Raw genomic sequence first — 18448 nt, forward strand, 5'->3', positions numbered from 1 at the left:
TAATTGATCATTTGTTTTGATGCTGTGTGGACCTTACCTTTGTTTTGTCATTTTTGAAGAATTTGTGCTACTGAATTTTGTTTTCATTTCAGCACTTACATTTCCCTAGAATGAGATGAGTTCTTATAATTTCTTGCATTTTTAAAAGTCTTGACATTAATTGGTAATTACACTTTACATAGAGAATTTCCAAGCTGAATGCTTGGAGACTACCTAGTTCAACAATCATTTTTAAGACTTTTTTTTACTTATAGTATTTTGTTTTTTCCTATTATATGTAAAGACAATTTTAACATTCAATTTTTTTCAAAATTTTGAGTTCCAAATTTTTCCCCTTTCTTTTCCCCCTCCTCTCTTCCTAAAATGGTAAACAGTTCGATATAGTTATATGTATACAATCATGTAACCTATTTCCATATTATAGTTGTGGGGAAAAAAACACCAAAAAAGTGAAAATAATATGCTTTGATTTGAATTCAGAATCCATCAGTTCTTACTCTGAATGTGGATAATATTTTCCATCATGAGTCCCTTGTAACTGTCTTAGATCTTTGCATTGCTGAGAAGAGCTAAGTCATTCATAGATCATCATACAAGGTTGCTATTACTGTGGGCAGTGTTCTCTTGGTTCTGTTCATTTCACTTTGCATCAGTTCATGTAAGTCTTTCCAGGTTTTTCTGAAATCCACCTGTTTATCATTTCTTATTGCACAATAGTATCCCATTACATTCATATACCACAGCTTGTTCAACCATCCCCCAACTGATGAACATCCCCTCAGTTTCCAACATTTTACCACCACAAAAAGAGCTGCTATAAATATCTTTATGTATATTGGTCCTTTTCCCTTTTTTGTGATCTCTTTGGGATATAGACCTAAGTAGTAGTATTGCTGAATCAAAGAGTATGCAGTTTGGTTGTCCTTTGGACATAGTTCCAAATTATTTTCTGGAGGAGTTGGATCAGTTCACACATAACACCAACAGTGCAATTAATGTCCCAATTTTCCCACATCCTCTCCAACATTTATTATTTTCCTTTTCAGTCACATTACCTAATATGACAAGTGTAAGGAAGTACCTCAGAGTCAACACACTAATTTTTGCAGAAGAAGAAAATAAGGTTCACTCAAATAAGGAAATGGAAGGAAAAGAGAGTTATGTATAAAACTGTTGAAATCCCTGTTATAAAACTTACTTTTCTTTTTAAACATATAACATGTTTAAAGCTGTCTTACTTATCTGTTTCCTTCTGGCCTAACTTTTGTTCTCTTTTTTAAAACTTAATTTTATTATTTTTTTTAAAATTACAAACATTCATTTTCTCTCTTTCCCACTTCCTTTCTCATCCCCTGATGAACATGAAAAAAGAAAATGCAAACTCTCGTAGCAAATATGCATCGTTGAGTAAAGCAAATTCCCTCACTGGACATGTCCAAAAATGTATGTCTCATTCTATCCACTGTGATAGATAGCATACTTTATCGGTGGGCCTCCAGAATCAGACAGGTGTGGTAGAGTACCAGGCCTGAATTCAAATGTGGCCTTAGATACTTACTAGCTGTGTGACTCTGGTCAAGTCATTTAACCATTGCCTTAGTTTCCCCAACTGTAAAATGAAGTGGAAAAGAAAATGGCTAGCATACTAAAGTATCTCTGCCAAGAAAACCCTAAAAAGGGTTCATGAGGAGTTGGACTCAATTGAAAGGACCAAACCAAATTGCACTAATTAAAGTCTTTGAATCTTTTAAAGGTGTTTTTCTTCATTATACAATCATTGTATAAATATTTCTCTTGGCTCTATTCACTTTAGTTTGCATCAGTTTATTCAGGTCTTTCCAGTTTCCTTTAAAACCACTCATTCTTATGGCCCAACAATATTCTGTTCCATTCATAGAACATAATTTGTTTTCCCCTAATAGGTGGGCAGCCCCTTATTTGACAAGCTTTTTGCTACTATGGAAAGAGGTCCTATGAATATTTCTGTACCATGGGTTCTTTCCTCTTTTTTTAGCTCTTTGGGATATATGTCTTATAAGTGCTATCACTGGTCAGAGGGTATGTGTTCATGGCTTAATGACTTTAAGCACATTTTCATAAGAGCTGAAACAATTCACAGCCCCATTAACAGCATAGTAGTGTGTCTTTTAAAAATCTATCAGTCATTGCATGCTGATTACTTAAATATGGTAAATACCAGATAGTTATAATTTAGAAACTGAGAATCATTTCTCTTAAAGAAAAGCAAACTATTTTTTTCCTTGGAATTTTCTGAATCTTTCTTATTCTTCAGTAGACTTTGTTCAGCACTTGTATTGCTTGACTTTTCAAAATATTTGGGCTTTAAATTTTTTATTCCATACTCATGTGTTGTGAAAAGACACTGTTGTCTTTCTGTTCATTAGGAAATCATGATTTATGCCACCCAACAGCTATTTGGAGCATAGTATTTGGAATTTCCATTTTCACTTCTTTAAATACCTAAATTCTGTGCAATGAGAAAAAGGTAAGTAACTTTCAGGATGGTTAAGGCGGAAATGTCTATATTTTCTCATCGTTCTAGATTGCCCCCATTTGGGTTGTCTACTTGTGATACAGAGAGCTCCTCAGTGCTGATCTTTTTTGAGGGTTTTTTTGGCATTGCTGTAACAGCTAAGTCTGGGTTAGGAGTATCTGTCATCATGAGGTCACTGGCTTGTGTCAGGGATAGGGATGGGATTCCACTGCCAGTGACTGACTTGTCCATTTTTTTCCTGAAGAATATACACACGGTCTAATGTTGCATTATAGACTGTTCATTAAAATCCAGGAAAAAAGAGAGAACACTATTTGAAACTTACAGGATGTGTTTTAAAGAAATAAAAGGATGTATTTCTTTGCACAATAAATATATGGCACCTATTACTCCAAGATGTTCTTTAGGCTAAAAATATAAAGGAGCTCAAGAGAGTTTAAATAAATGTTATCATCCATTCTTAAAGAAGCTAATAGGTCCTTTCTCAACTCAAGTAAGCATGGAGTAAAATTGTCACACTATATCCTCTGGTGACACTCTCAACAAGAACCACAGGCTGTGATGGACTATGGCATTTCTGAGAGAACATGACTTCATTCTTTTCCTTCCTTTCAAGTGTAGGTATCTTGTCACTGGATTCTTAGTTTAACTGGTTTACTTTCATGAAAAGCTTCTTCTTAAGCAGCCACAAACTTACCCAATTTAATGATCCTTTTGAATGTCTATTTTAATGTGTAGTTACTATAGTACTCTAAAAAAACCCATGTAAAATGTATATTGCTTTAAGAATATCTGATATTTCAGAATCCAGCCTTTACAAAATAGATATTCATCACCAATTTCCTTTAAGAGAGAACTCCCTGAGGGCGATTCAGGAGAAATGATTTATAAAAGCTCACCCTAACCACAATTGTTACAGCACTACTGAAAAAAGTACATCTTTGCATGGTTCCATTAGTGTAGAGAAGGTCAGTACTTTGAATTAGCAAGGTTGATTTAAACATTTTAAATCCAATTTCAAGTTTTAGAAACATGTGTTCTAAAGATTAAATTTAGTTTCATTTTGAATTAAATATATGGGATAATTTCCTTCATATACACATGTTTTTTTGAAACATAACATCTTTCAAATGAATGCGATCATAAAAATAAAAATCGTTATGCTATGCAAGAAATTTTGCCTGTGGGTTGTTTTTGTGTTCTCTCTGTCTCTTTCCCTCTTCTTCTCTTTCCCCATTCCCCCATTCCCCCATCCCCCATCCCCTCAATAGATTTTTGAAGTTTCATCAACCTTAACAAAGATGTATGAGAACCAGAGCTGACACCCAATGCAGCCAATTAATAAAAAAAACTCCTAGAAACAGCAAAATCTACTGGCATGGGTCACAACCTTTTATGTTGAGGATCTTATTACCATCTCATGTACACTTAGATGAACAAGAGAACACTTTTAATGAGAGAAAATATAACTTAGGCTATGTTAACCTTTAACCTATAACATGAAAATAAATGTTACTCTTTTTTTTTCCCTAAAGAATAATGTTAACATGTTTCTTCCAAGCAAATTAATTAACAGATAACTGAAAAAACTCAAGAGGAAAATTACATTAAAAACATTTATTACTGCCTGGTAATTCTATATAATTGTGATTCTCTCTATATATATTTTCTAACAAAGACTCCAATAAGACATTTGGACACAGAAGGATATAATTTTAAAAATAATATTTTATTTTTTTCAATTGCATGAAAAAACAATTTTTAAGATTTTTTTTTTAATTTTGAGGTCCAACTTCTCTTCTTCCCTTACACTCCTTCCCCTCCCTGACATAGCAAACTATTTGAAGGAGATTATGATAATGAAATTTTAGAAATGAAAAATGATAGCTAATATTTATATAACATTTTGGTTCCAAAACATCTAACTTGGGGGCAGCTGGGGTAGCATGATAAATAAGGCACTGATCCTGAAGTCAGAAGAACTGAGTTCAAATCCATCCTCAGACATTTTCTAATTATGAGATCCTGGGCAAATCACTTGATTACAATTACCACCACCCCAAACCAAACATCTAACCCAGACTCTTCATTGTGCACAGTAGCTGACAATCATATAGTGGGTTTTTTTTAAGAGGCACTGCAATAGTGGAATGAACTGGGCTTTCATTACTGTTGCTTTTTACTTATATGACCTTAGACAAATCAAATCATTTAACGTCTTTTGGGCTTCAATTTCCTCATCTTTTAAAGAAAAGTTTAGACAAAATGACTGATAATATCTTATGTGATTCCATATGCTTTATTTTATCATTATTTATATTATTATTATAGTGCTTTATTATTACAAAACACTTTATTTTAGCATAGGTGATTCTCAGGAGAATCCTGGGCACTAGAGTTTGCCAATATTATTTACTCCATTTTATAGATAAGGAAATTGAAGCTAATGAGGTAAAATGGCTTGTCTAAAGTTACTCAGCTTGTGACAGAAGAGACTTAAAATAACTATCACAGCATAACTAGTTGTAGTTTTGTATCTGTACAATGAGAGCACTTTTTTACCCTATTACACACCTGTTACAGGGGGGAGACTGTGGGCCTAGAATATTTGCATATACTAGCAGGCACAGTGGAAATCCTTTTATTCCATGTAACATGGGATGGCTCACTGGATGGGGGAAAATAAAATGAGTTCTGGCCATCCTGAAAAGAAGGATGCAAAGTACAAGAATAAGAACATCTAAGTAGGGGGGCAGCTAGGTGGCACAGTGGATAGAGCACCAGCTCTGAAATCAGGAGGATCTGAGTTCAAATCTGACCTCAGACACGTAACACTTCCTAGATGTGTGACCCTGGGTAAGTCACTTGACCCCAATTGCCTCAGCAAAAAAAACAAAACAAACCAAAAAAAAACATCTAAGTAAATGTATCCTCATACAGGAATTCTGAATCACAAGTGCATTGGAAAGTAAAAATAAATTTGACCATTTTAACTTCAATTATTTCCCTGCAATTTTAAAGAAATTGTACTTATTGATGATGCTGGGAAAATATAGCCTTTATTTGCACTGATATGTTAAAAATCTTCATTTAAGCCAAAGAAAGTCTTAAGGATATACATAAAATATTTGTATGTACCATGGTGATCAAGGTATGTTCTTTGATTTTATCAAGACTTATAACTGGGTAACGCTGGATCCACTGTCACTTAATATGGATGGGGATTTTAATTTCTGAAGATGGTCCTACTGTCTCATACAGTGGAGTTGTGACATTTATGATTCTTAAATGTACTTTTTTCTGGCTTGAGTGTAAAGTGATTTTTACTCTTGTGAGCAAAAGTAGTGCTCTAACTGGCTGAGTAGTTAGTAAAGACACTTAAGAGAGATGTAAAATCTTTTCTTTTTCCTCTTTTTTAAATAGCTGAAAAATATGTACAAATGGCTCTCTATTCATGGGCTTTGGTATTTAAATTTTAGTGCATCACATCTCAGTGGAACACCTTTGGTATCTTATTTATTCCATAATCTTAAAATACAAGTGGAGTTTGAGATATGAGGTAAGAAGCATATTAAGATAGCTAATTCTCTTTTCTTTCCAATGCTTGGATTTCCAAACAGTAAGAACACAGTAATTTGCTTTATTAAAAGTACATTTATTGTCCTAGAATTACTATTACTGTACTCTCTTTTGAAATCTTAGTTAAAACCCTAGACATAAAACATAAACAGGCAAGATTTTATTCACCTCATTATTCTAGAAGTATCCCCAGAAGTAGACAATAAGAAGAGAGAAAAAAAGAACAAAAAGCCTATTCCTAGGAGCTTACAATTGGTTTGTTTTTCACTTTTGTAAATATAACCCAGCCCTTTGGATTTGAGAAAAGAGGAAATTGCTCAAAATTTGCCAGCAAAAATATTCAAGCTTGAGCTGCTGAACTTACAGCACATGGCCTGAGTCAGGAATGTTGTCACCTTCCATACAGAGACCTTTTGATAGGAGGGATTCTGCTGAGTTGTCATTTCACTGTTCAGTTGTGGAAAGTCTTGGGCCTTTCCAAAATAGAATCAAACAAAGTACAATTTTAAACTATAGAACATATTCTGTACATTCTGCCATCAATAAAAACAAATAATAATGCAAGACTTTATATTAGAAAATAAGTAAATTTAAATATTTCACAATCATAAGCTATCCAGTTTTTAAAATAAAACTTGAAAACCAATTGAGCTTAAAGTGAGTCACCTAGACACACCTGAAGAGCAAATAAAATGTTGTTTAGCTATTTTGCACTATTTCCCCATTTCTGACATCCTAATTTTGCTTAAAGCATACATCTGTTCAACATTTTAAGACATCCCCTTCTAGTTGGCTTTTCAGTTTTATTGAGAAAAAAATATTAGAAAGTGGCACTGGTGACAACATAACTTTGTGTCTCAAGATACTTGTGACAAAGTGTTGTCTCTTTTAAACACTCCTCAAAAGGAATGGCTATACACAAATCTATCATTTGCAGTAGAATTCTGCATTTGTCTCACCGCATTCTCTTGAGTTGTCGGGTTCTGTAGATATCATGGATAGGTGGCACTGGACTTTTCTCTTCCTCCTCCTCCACATTGGCACTGGGGCGTTTGACTCCTTTGGTGAGAGTAACGCTGTCTTGTATGGGGTCTGTCCCTTCCCCAGCTCGACCTGGTGCTCCTCTGGTAATGATCTTCACAGCTTCATCAACAGAGCTTGGGATCTTGCATTTTCGGAAAATGTCCATCAGCACATCCACTTGCACAAAAGGACCCTGGAAACAGACGGGAGGAGGAAGAAGTTTCATTAAAACTACAGCAGCAGGTGGCACTGGAAACACTCCACCAGGCACAGGGTGTAAGCCTGGAGGTGCTAAATGTCTTGGCAGAAAGGGGAGCATCTGCTGGACATCTGGCTTCGGGTATTCAGGTTTTCTAGTTTCATCTTTAAGGTCAGGCATTGTGGAAGGGGTTTCCACAGGATCAGGAATGGTAGCTAACTTGATCCGAGACATGTCCTTATAGCCAAGAGCCTTCAGTTCACTTGCGGAGGAAGGATACAAATCCATGAATTTGTACCTATCGACCAGTAATGCCGTTTCCCTGCTTTCATATTCTTCTTTGAATGCCGTGAACCGTCTTTTCTCTACTTTCATTATACTTGTCAGATCACCATTGCTACTTTCAAAAGCTAGGAATTTGGCCCATATTTCTCCAGATTTTTCAGGTGGCAGGCTTCCAGAGGTCAAAACTCGTTCAAACAAAACTCGTGTATTATTGTCCTCATTCAGGTGAGAAAGGTAGTCAATATAGGCTAATACATATTCTGGAATATCACCATATTTTTTTAATCCTAGCTCAAAAATCTTAAAGGCCACTAAGGTATCCTTAGTACAGTAGTACTCCATTAATGCTGCAGAAACATAGATATGATGACGTGTTCTAGTATCCTGTCTTGCTTTCTTAAATATCACCCTTCCAGATTTGATGCCCTCTGCTCGTCTTGCAAACTTCATATACTGAATATATACCAGAGTAGGATCGATATCTTTAATAGCCAGAAGTCGACCGTATATGATGTGGACCTTTTCAAATTTCATTCGGCTTTCTTCATAATCTGCATATGCAAAATAAAGAAGCATATTTCTCTTCAATACAGTGCTAATAGCTCTCTCATATATATTAGCAGCTTCATTGCTAAATAATTTAGCATTATTTATATCCCCTTTCTCAGACAGCAGCTTACTAGACTGCTCCAGGTACTGGGCAGCTTCATACCAAACATCTGGGTGATGGCTTAGCACCAGCAGGCACTGCTCATATGCAAACATAACTCTTTTGGTTATGAGTGTCTGATCTTCTGTTCTGAGAGGGTTACTCTTTTCCCACTGAGTGTATTTCTTCCACATCTCTACTTGCTGAGCCTCTTGGGGAGTATTCTGTGGTTGTACTGAAGGGGCATTGCGGTCTAAACCTTTCATTATTATTTCATACTCCTTTGATACACGCTTCGCATTCATGTAATCTCGACTCCTATCTTCAATCATTTTTTTAGCTAGATGGATGTTGATACTCTCTTCATATTTGCTATAGTCCCTCCAAAGCTGCTCAATATTGATCATTGGATTAACACAACCTCGTTGATAAACTCTTCTAACAGCTGTTATTCTTTGATTTTCTGCATAAGATCCAACAGCTTCTACATTTTTCAAGAAATTGATGTAATCCATCCAAATCTGATAAGACATAACTTCCATTCCAATTTTATCTAAAGCAAAATCATATGCTTGTGCCATTTTTTCTTTGTAACTGGGTAACTTTGACTTATTTTCTCTGACATACGAAAGATAACATTTCCACAAATCAATATGTAAAACTTTTATAAGGCATCTCTGAAATAACTTTTCAGCTTTGTCAAAATGTTTAGATTTGACTTCTACTTCAATGTACAGCTTCCAGAATCTGCCAGAACTGGGGAACTGGGCAACGAGGCGTTCATATGTCTTCCGTGCTTTTTCTATAGGATGATTCTGTGCCTCTCGAATCAGAATGCTCCAAGCAGAAAGGTCATATGGATTCTCTTCTAATTTCTTTTCTGCTTTCTTCACTTTTTCTGGGACATATTCAGCAACCACATCGGTGACACCATTGCTAGACATCGTGCTAGAGTGCCTGATGAAAGTGTATGCATAAGCTGGTCCACAGTATGGGACTAGAAAGAAAAAAGAAAAAGGAAACTCAAAGTCAGGGCAGGATCTCTGTCCCCCAAAGGCAGCTGTAGACTACTAGCACCTATTGCTGATATTATCTATTCTGAGAGGAGTCAAAATAGCAGCACCCACTCCCTGTCAGGGCCTTGAAGGGAGAACATCTGGGGAACCAAGGGCTAATGCATGCTGGCAGTGACCTCATACAGCAAAAGTAGACGATATAAACCACAAGGCCCCTTTAATAAAAATGTTAATTCAAATTTATACTATGCTTTAAGTGTTACAAAGTGCTTTAAGTAAATTTTCTTATTTAGTCTTTAACAATCTTACCTGTGATTATTTAGGGTTAGGGTTTGACAAATGAGGTAACCAGGGCTTAGAGAGAAACTAGTTACCAAGGGCCATACAGCAAGTTTGTGTGTGTAATGAGGAAAGAGAAAGTTTTAAACCTGGGTCTTGCCTAACTCCATGCAACTCAATCCTACCACTTCATACTGTCCCTGCAGTAGACAACATCCAGTCTAATGGAAGTGCTTTTGGTGGGTATCTCCTCTATTCACAAGTCCAAGAGGCTCATTTTCACTTGGGTAAGGTGGTCTAGATTCACAGGATCTGAACTGGAAGGAACCTTCTAAATAACTATTCTAACACAGAGCTTGTAGACAACCACCTCCATTATCTGCTTCTTGTGTTGCCAGTGGGAAAAATACAATGAGTACACAGTTAGAAGTAGATAGTAACAACCCTGATGTCAGGGAGTTGTAGGGACCTGTTGCTGAGACACATGGTTCCCAATTTAGCTCTTGCTCTTAATATTGCCTAAATCAAAGAGTTGAATGTTAAATGTGGCTGCTGAGCTCTAGTTTCATTCTTGGGCTATGGCTTTATCGGTGGAGGATATTCACACCGTATAGGGGTGGTTGGAGAGGATGGACAAACTGAGAAAGTGAGGAAGTCTTCTGAAGTCCTGGATGATCAGGCATCTAATGTGAGGAAAAGAAGATGGGTTTTAAAGGCAGGGAAGCCAAGATAGCAGAGAAAAGGCAGGGACTCATCTGAGTTCTCCTAAATAACCCTCCAAACAACTTCAAATAATGTCTCAAAACAAATTCTGGAGCAGCAGTACCCACAAAAGAATGAATGCTGGCAGGGCCCTCACACTTAGCCCAAGACAACTTAGAAGGTAAATGGAAAAGGACTGTCCCACTGAGGTGAGAGTGGAACAAAGTTCAACTATACAGAGTATCTTAGCAAACCAGCAGAGAAGGCCTTGGGGGTAACCAAATCAGTGTTTGTAACAGCTGTATCTAGACCTCTTGGATTACAGAAAATAAGGTGGTCACAGAACTTGTCAGAAGGAGATAACAGGGGACCCTTGGCTGCCACTGGGTGTAGGACACTGTTGCACTGCACATATTTGGATTTAGGTCAAAGTCTTGGGTCAGAGTTCTTTTTTTTAAAAGCTGCTTTTTATTTTTCCAACTACATGAAAATATAGTTTTCAACATTCGCCCTTGCAAAACCTTGTGTTCCAAATTTTTCTTCCTCCTTCCTCACCCCATCCCCCTAGACAGCAAGTAATCTAATATAGGTTAAACATGTGCAATTCTTCTAAACATATTTTCACATTTATCATGTTACACAAGAAAAATCAGATCAAAAGAGAAAAAAATGAGAAAGAAAAAAAAAACAAGCAAGCAAACAACAACAACAACAAAAGGTATGTTGTGATCTACATTCAGTCCCCACAGTCCTCTCTCTGAGTGAAGAAGGCTCTCTTCATCACAAAATCATTGGAACTGGCCTGAATCATCTCATTGTTGAAAAGAGCCATGTCCATCAGAATTGATAATCATATAATCTTCTTATTGCCGCATACAATTATCTCTTGGTTCTGCTCACTTCACTTAGCATTAGTTTGTGTAAGTCTCTCCAGGTCTCTCTGAAATCATCCTGCTGATCGTTCCTTATAGAATATTCCATCACATTGATATACCATAACTTATTCGAATTCTCCAACTGAGGGGCATCCACTCAGTTTCTAGTTTCTTGCCACTACCAACAGGGCTGCCACAAACATTTTTTACACATGTGGGTCCCTTTCAGTAGAAACACTGCTGGATCACAGGGTGTGCACAGTTTGATAGCCCTTTAGGTATAAGAACTAGATAAAGATAATCAAAAAATAAACAAGAAAGAAGTTAAGGTGATGAATAGTATTTTAGAAAAGTTACAAATGATGACCTCTGGAGAAAAATGAATGGGAATAAAAAGGAATGTGTATTTTTCTTAGCATTACATGGAACCTACACACAAATGACCATAGTATTAAGGCATACAAACCTAGCCATCAAATGTAAAAAAGCAGAAATATTAAAGGCATCTTTTCAGAATATTATGCAATAAAAATTACATTTAATAAATGGCCATGGAAACATAGATTAAACATTAATAGGAAACTAAATAATCTAATCCTAAAAGAAAAGGCAAAAAAAACAAATCACAGAAACAATAAATAATTTCATTAAAAAAAATGACAACACCCAGGACCAGATGGATGTACATGTGAATTCTACCAAACATTTAAAGAACAATTAACCCCAATGCTATATAAACTATTTGAAAAAATAGGGAATGAAGGAGCCCTACCAAACTCCTTTTATGACAGACATGGTACTGAAACCTAAACCAGGTAGGGTGAAAACAGAGAAGGAAAATTACAGACCAATCTCCCTAATGAATATTGATGCTAAAATCTTAAATTAAATATTAGCAAAAAGACTACAGAAAATCATTGCCAGGATAATACACCATGATCAGGTAGGATTTATACCAGGAATGCAGGGCTGGTTCAATATTAGGAAAACTATTAGTATAATTGACCATATCAATAACCAAATTAACAAAAACCATATGATCATCTCAATAGATGCAGAAAAAGCATTTGATAAAATCCAACATCCATTCCTATTAAAAACACTTGAGAGTATAGGAATAAATAGACTTTTCCTTAAAATGATCAGTAGCCTCTATTTAAAACCGTCAGTAAAAACTTCAAACATTCCCAATAAGATCAGGAGTGAAATAAGGTTGCCCACTATCTGTAATGGGCTGAAGCTCGAGTTGATGCACTTAGGTCCCAAGCACATGAGGCTAAATAGTAATTGGACCATACTCTATTAATATATATGCTTGGAGAAAGAATGGCCCCCATCCACTCTTTGTGCAAGTCCTGATGTGTTGTATAGGAAATGACGATTTTGGTGGGTGGAGGCAGAGGGGCAGGAGAGACTGCTGGCTGGCTTCCTGTTGCAGCTGCACACATTGAGATCGTGATCTCCCCTTCATCTTCGATCCCCCTTCACCTCCAATCCTTCTTCACCTCTACTGAGAATAAAGATTGAAGATTTTTCCTTAACCTGAATTCCTGACTCTGGCTGATTTTAAAATACACGGTCATCACAACTATCACCATTCCTATTCAATACTGTATTAGAAATGCTAGCTTCGGCAATAAGAGTTGAGAAAGAGATTAAAGGAATTAGAGTAGGTAATGAGGAAACCAAATTATCACTCTTTGCTGATGATATGATGGTATACTTACAGAACCCCAGAGATTCTACTAAAAAGCTATTAGAAATAATTCACACCTTTAGCAAAGTTGAAGGATGCAAAATAAGCCCACATAAGTCATCAGCATTCTTATATATCACTTACAAAATGCAGCAGTTAGAGTTACAAAGAGAAATTCTATTTAAAGTAACTACCAATAGTATAAAATATTCGGGAATCTTTCTGCCAAGGGAAAATTATGAACTATACAAGCAAAACTATAAAACACTTTCCACACAAATAAAATCAGATCTAACCAATTGGAAAAAATATTAAATGCTCTTGGATAGGGCGAGCAAATATAATAAAGATGACAATACTCCCTAAACTAATCTATTTATTTAGCACTATACCAATCAGACTCCCAAAAACTATTTTAATGACCTAGAAAAAATAACAACAAAGTTCATATGGAAAAACAAAAGGTCAAGAATTTCAATAGAACTAATGAAAAAAAAATCAAATGAAGGTGGCCTAGCTGTACCAGATCTAAAACTATATTATAAAGCAGTGGTCACCAAAACCATTTGGTACTGGCTAAGAAATAGATTAGTTGTTCAGTGCAATAGGTTAGGTTCAAAGGACAAAACATTCAATAACTTTAATAATGTAGTCTTTGACAAACCCAAAGACCCCAGCTTTTGGGATAAAAAGTCACTGTTTGACAAAAACTGCAAGGAAAACTGGAAATTAGTATGACAGAAACTAGGCATGGACCCACACTTAACACCATGCACCAAGGTAAGATCAAAATGGGTCCATGATTTAGGCATAAAGAATGAGATTATAAATAAATTAGAGGACTATGGGATAGTTTACCTCTCAGACTTGTGGAGGAGGAAGGAATTTGTGACCAAAGAAGAACTAGAGATCATTATTGATCACAAAATAGAAAATTTTGATTATATCAAATTAAAAAGCTTTTGTACAAACAAAATTAATGTAGACAAGAGTAGAAGGGAAACAATAAACTGGGAAAACATTTTTACAGTCAAAAGTTCTGATAAAGGCCTCATTTCCAAAATTATTTATATAGAGAATTAACTCTAATTTATAAGAAATCAAGCCATTCTCCAATTGATAAATGGTCAAAGGATATGAACAGACAATTCTTAGATGAAGAAATTGAAACTATTTCTAGTCATATGAAAAGATGTTCCAAATCATTATTAATCGGAGAAATGCAAATTAAGACAACTCTGAGTTACCACTACACACCTGTCAGATTGGCTAGAATGACAGGGAAAGATAATGATGATTGTTGGAGGGGATGTGGGAAAACAGGGACACTGATACATTGTTGGTGGAATTGTGAACACATCCAGCCATTCTGGAGAACAATTTGGAACTATGCTCAACAAGCTATCAAACTGTGCATACCTTTTTGACCCAGAAGTGTTACTACTGGGCTTATATCCCAAAGAGATCTTAAAGAAGGGAAAGGGACCTGTATGTGCGAGAATGTCTGTGGCAGCCCTCTTTGTAGTGGCCAGAAACTGGAAACTGAGTGGATGCCCATCAATTGGAGAATGGCTGAATAAATTGTGGTATATGAATGTTATAGAATATTATTATTCTGTAAGAAATGACCAGCAAGATGATTTCAGAAAGACTTGGAGAGACTAACATGATCTGATGCTGAGTGAAATGAGCAGGACCAGGAGATCATTATATGCTTCAACAACAATACTATATGATGATCAATTCTGATGGACGCGGCCCTCTTCAACAGTGAGATGAACCAAATCAGTTCCAATAGAGTGAATGAATTGAACCAGCTACACCTAGCAAAAGAACTCTGGGAAATGAGTATGAACCACTACATAGAATTCCCAATCCCTCTATTTTTGTCTGCCTGCATTTTTGATTTCCTTCACAGGTTAATTATACACTATTTCAAAGTCCGATTCTTTTTGTGCAGCAAAATAACTGTATGGTCATGTATACATATATTGTATTTAACATATACTTTAACATATTTAAAATGTATTGGTCTACCTGCCATCTGGGGGAGGTGGTGGGGGGAAGGAGGGGAAAAATTGGAACAAAGGGTTTTGCAGTTGTCAATGCTGAAAAATTACCCATGCATTTATCTTGTAAATAAAAAGCAAAAAAAAAAAAAAAAAAAAGAATGACAACAATGAGACGACATACAAAAATTTATGACATGTAGCCAAAGGGGAAAATTTATACCTCTACATGCATATATAAATAAAATAGAAAAAGGTAGCTCACTGAGTTAGGCATACAACTAAAAGAAGCTAGAAAAAGAACAAATTAAAAATCCCCAATTAAACATCAAATTGGGAATCCTGAAAATGAAAAGAGAGAGAAATAAAGTTGAAAATAAGAAAACCATTGAACTAATAAAACATAACTAGGAACTGGTTTTATGGAGGAAAACAATAAAATAGAGAAAGTATTGGTTAATTTGATTAAAAAAACCAAATTACCCATATTAAAAATTAAAAGGGTGAATTCACCATTAATGAAGAGGAAATTTAAATCATTTATAAAAAACTATTTTGTTCAATTACAGTCCAATAAATCTAACAATCTAAATTCCCATGACTAAATAAATTCACAAGTGAATTCTATCAAGCATTTAAATAAAAATTAATTCTAATACTATATAAACTATCTAGAAAAACAGAAAAAGAAAGAGTCCTACTAAATTTCTTTTATGACACAAAACAATGCTGATACCTAAACCAGGAAGAGTAAAAATGGAGAAAGGAAATATCAACCCATTTCCCTAATGAATATTGATGCAAAAAATTAACAAGAAGATTTCAGTAATATATTTAAAAGATCATAACTATAACTAAGTGGGATGTATACAAGGAATTCAGGGCTGGTTCAATATTAGGAAAACTATCAGTATAATTAATTGCATCAGTAACAAAAACAGGAAAATCATATAATTATCTCTAGATAGAGAAAAAACTTTGACAGAATGCAACACCCCTTATAGGGAAAAAAAACACCAACACTTGAAAGAACAGGAATAAATTAAGCTTTCCTTGAAATGATAAATGGGATCTATCTAAAAACATTAGCAATTTTTTTTTTTTGCTGAGGTAATTGGGGTTAAGTGACTTGCCCAGGGTCACACAGCCAGGAAGTATTAAATGTCTGAGGCCAGATTTGAACTCAATCCTCCTGACTTCAGGGCTGGTGCTCTATCCACTGTGCCACCTAGCTTCCCCAATCAGCAAAAATTATCTATAATGGGAATAAGTTATAAGCTAGATGATAAGATCATGGGTAAAGTAATATCCATTATCATTACTTTTATCTGTACTAGAAATGCTAACTATAATAATAAAAGAAAAACAAGAAATTGCAAGAATTAGAAAAGACATTGAGGAAATGAAACAATCATTCTTTGTATTATAATATGACAGTATTTGTGAAAAAACCCTAGGTAATCAATTAAAAAACTAGTTGAAATTTTTATGTGCTAGTTTTCTCTTTTAACTTTGTTGTGAGGCTTAGTTCCTTTTGAAATAGGCTGATAAAGCAGATTTGATTATTTATAATCCCGCAAAATTGCGAGATATAAAACAAACCCACATAAATCATCAGCATTTCTGTATATTACCAACAAAGTCCAGCAGCGAGAGATAGAAAAACTACATTTAAATTAACTGTAGACAATATAAAATACTTGAGGGTCTGCCTGCCTGGACAAACCCAATAACAATATGAATACTATTGCAAAACATTTTTCACACACATAGAATCATATCTAAACACTTGAAAAAATATTTATTGCTCATGGCTAGGCTGAGACAATATAATAAAAATGATAATTGTATCTAAATTAATTTGCTTCTTCAGTGTAACACCAATCAAGCTACCATAAAAATATTTTGTAGAACTAAAAAAAATAATAAATTTCATCTGGAAAAACAAAAGACCAAGAATATGAAAAGAACCAGTGAAAACAACATGAAAGAAAATGGCCTAGCCACATTAAATCTTAAGTTGTAATCAACAGAACCATTTGGTACTGGCTAAGAAATAGAGTGGTAGAAAAGTGGATTGGATTGGGTATATAATACACAGTAGTAAATGACCTTAGTAATCTAGTCTTTGAAAAATGCAAAGACCCAAATTTTAGGGACAAGAACTCACTGTTTGATGAAAACTGTTGGGAAATTGAAAAGCAATTGGCCGAAACTAGGCATAGATCAACATCTCACACAATATGCGGAGATGATGTCAAAATGAGTACTTGATTTAGAGAAAAAATGAGACCCTAAGTAAATTAAGGGATCATGGAATATGTTATTTGTCAGATCTATCAATAAGGGGAAAATTTAGAACTAGCCCAATGGAAAAAGGGTACAAAAACTCATTAAAGAGAATAATCTCTTAAAATTAGAATTAAGCAAGCGGAAGCTAATGACTACATGAGACATAAAGAAGCAATATAACAAAATCAAAAGAATGAAAATAGAAGAAAATGTGAAATATCTCATTGGAAAAACAACTGACCTGGAAAACAGATCAAAAAGAGACAATTTAAGAATTATTGCTTACCTAAACTAACCTACTTATTCAGTGGTACCTGAATTAAATTACCAAAGGAATATTTTATTGAGCTAGAAAAATAACAACAAAATTCATGCAGAAGAGTAAAAAGTCAAGAATACTAAAGGAATTAATGAAAAAAAATAAAGAAGGAAATTTAGCACTACAGGATCTTCAACTATATTTTATGGCAGTAATTAGCAAAATATCTACTCCTGGCTAGGAGACAGTAGATAGAAAGGTGGATCAATGGAAAAGAGTAGCTATACAGTACATAGTAGTAAATGATTATAGTTACCTTGTGTTTGACAGATGTAGATTTTACCTTTTGGGATAAGAATTAATTATTTGATAAAAAAAATCGATGGGAAAATGGAAAATAGTCTGACAGAAACTGTCTATAGACCAGTATCTTATACAATTTACCAAGATAAGGACAAAATGGATATATGACCTAGATATAAAGGGATATATCATAAGAAAACTAGAAGAACATAACATATTACCTATCAGGTCTATGGATAGGAGAAGCATTTATGAATAAACAAGAAATAAAGACAAAAGTGAGATGTAAAATGATTAATTTTGATTACATTAAGTTAAAAAGGGTTTATTTGTACAAATAAAAGCAATGTAGCAAAGACTGGAAGGAAGGCAGAAAACTAGGGAGGATTTTTATAATTAGTTTCTCAGCTAAAAGATTCATTTCTCAAATATCTAGAGAACATTTTCAAATTAATAAGAATATGAGTCATTCCCCAACTGATAAATGTTCAAAAGATACAAATAGGCAGTTCTTAGAAGAAACCAGAACTGTATATAGTCATATGAAAAAATGCTCTAAATAATTATTGATTAGAGAAATGCAAATTAAAGCAACTGTCAGCCTGAATAAAATGATAGAAGAGGACATTGAAATGTTGGAGGGGATTTGGAAAAACTGGGACACTAATACACTGATAGTGGAAATGTGGACTGATCCAAAAATTTTAGAGAGCGATCTGGGATTGTACCCAAAGAATTATGAAACTATGTATACTCTTTGATCCAAC

The 18448-nt window shown here is 34.8% G+C and overlaps 1 pseudogene; it reads right to left on the bottom strand.

Moving 5' to 3' along the window:
- Nucleotides 1–7049: 7049 nt before the first annotated feature.
- LOC100922165 lies at nt 7050–9194 on the bottom strand (annotated as a pseudogene).
- Nucleotides 9195–18448: the final 9254 nt, after the last annotated feature.

This window comes from Sarcophilus harrisii, chromosome X (genome assembly GCF_902635505.1).
Source record: "Sarcophilus harrisii chromosome X, mSarHar1.11, whole genome shotgun sequence".
Lineage (NCBI taxonomy): Eukaryota > Metazoa > Chordata > Mammalia > Dasyuromorphia > Dasyuridae > Sarcophilus > Sarcophilus harrisii.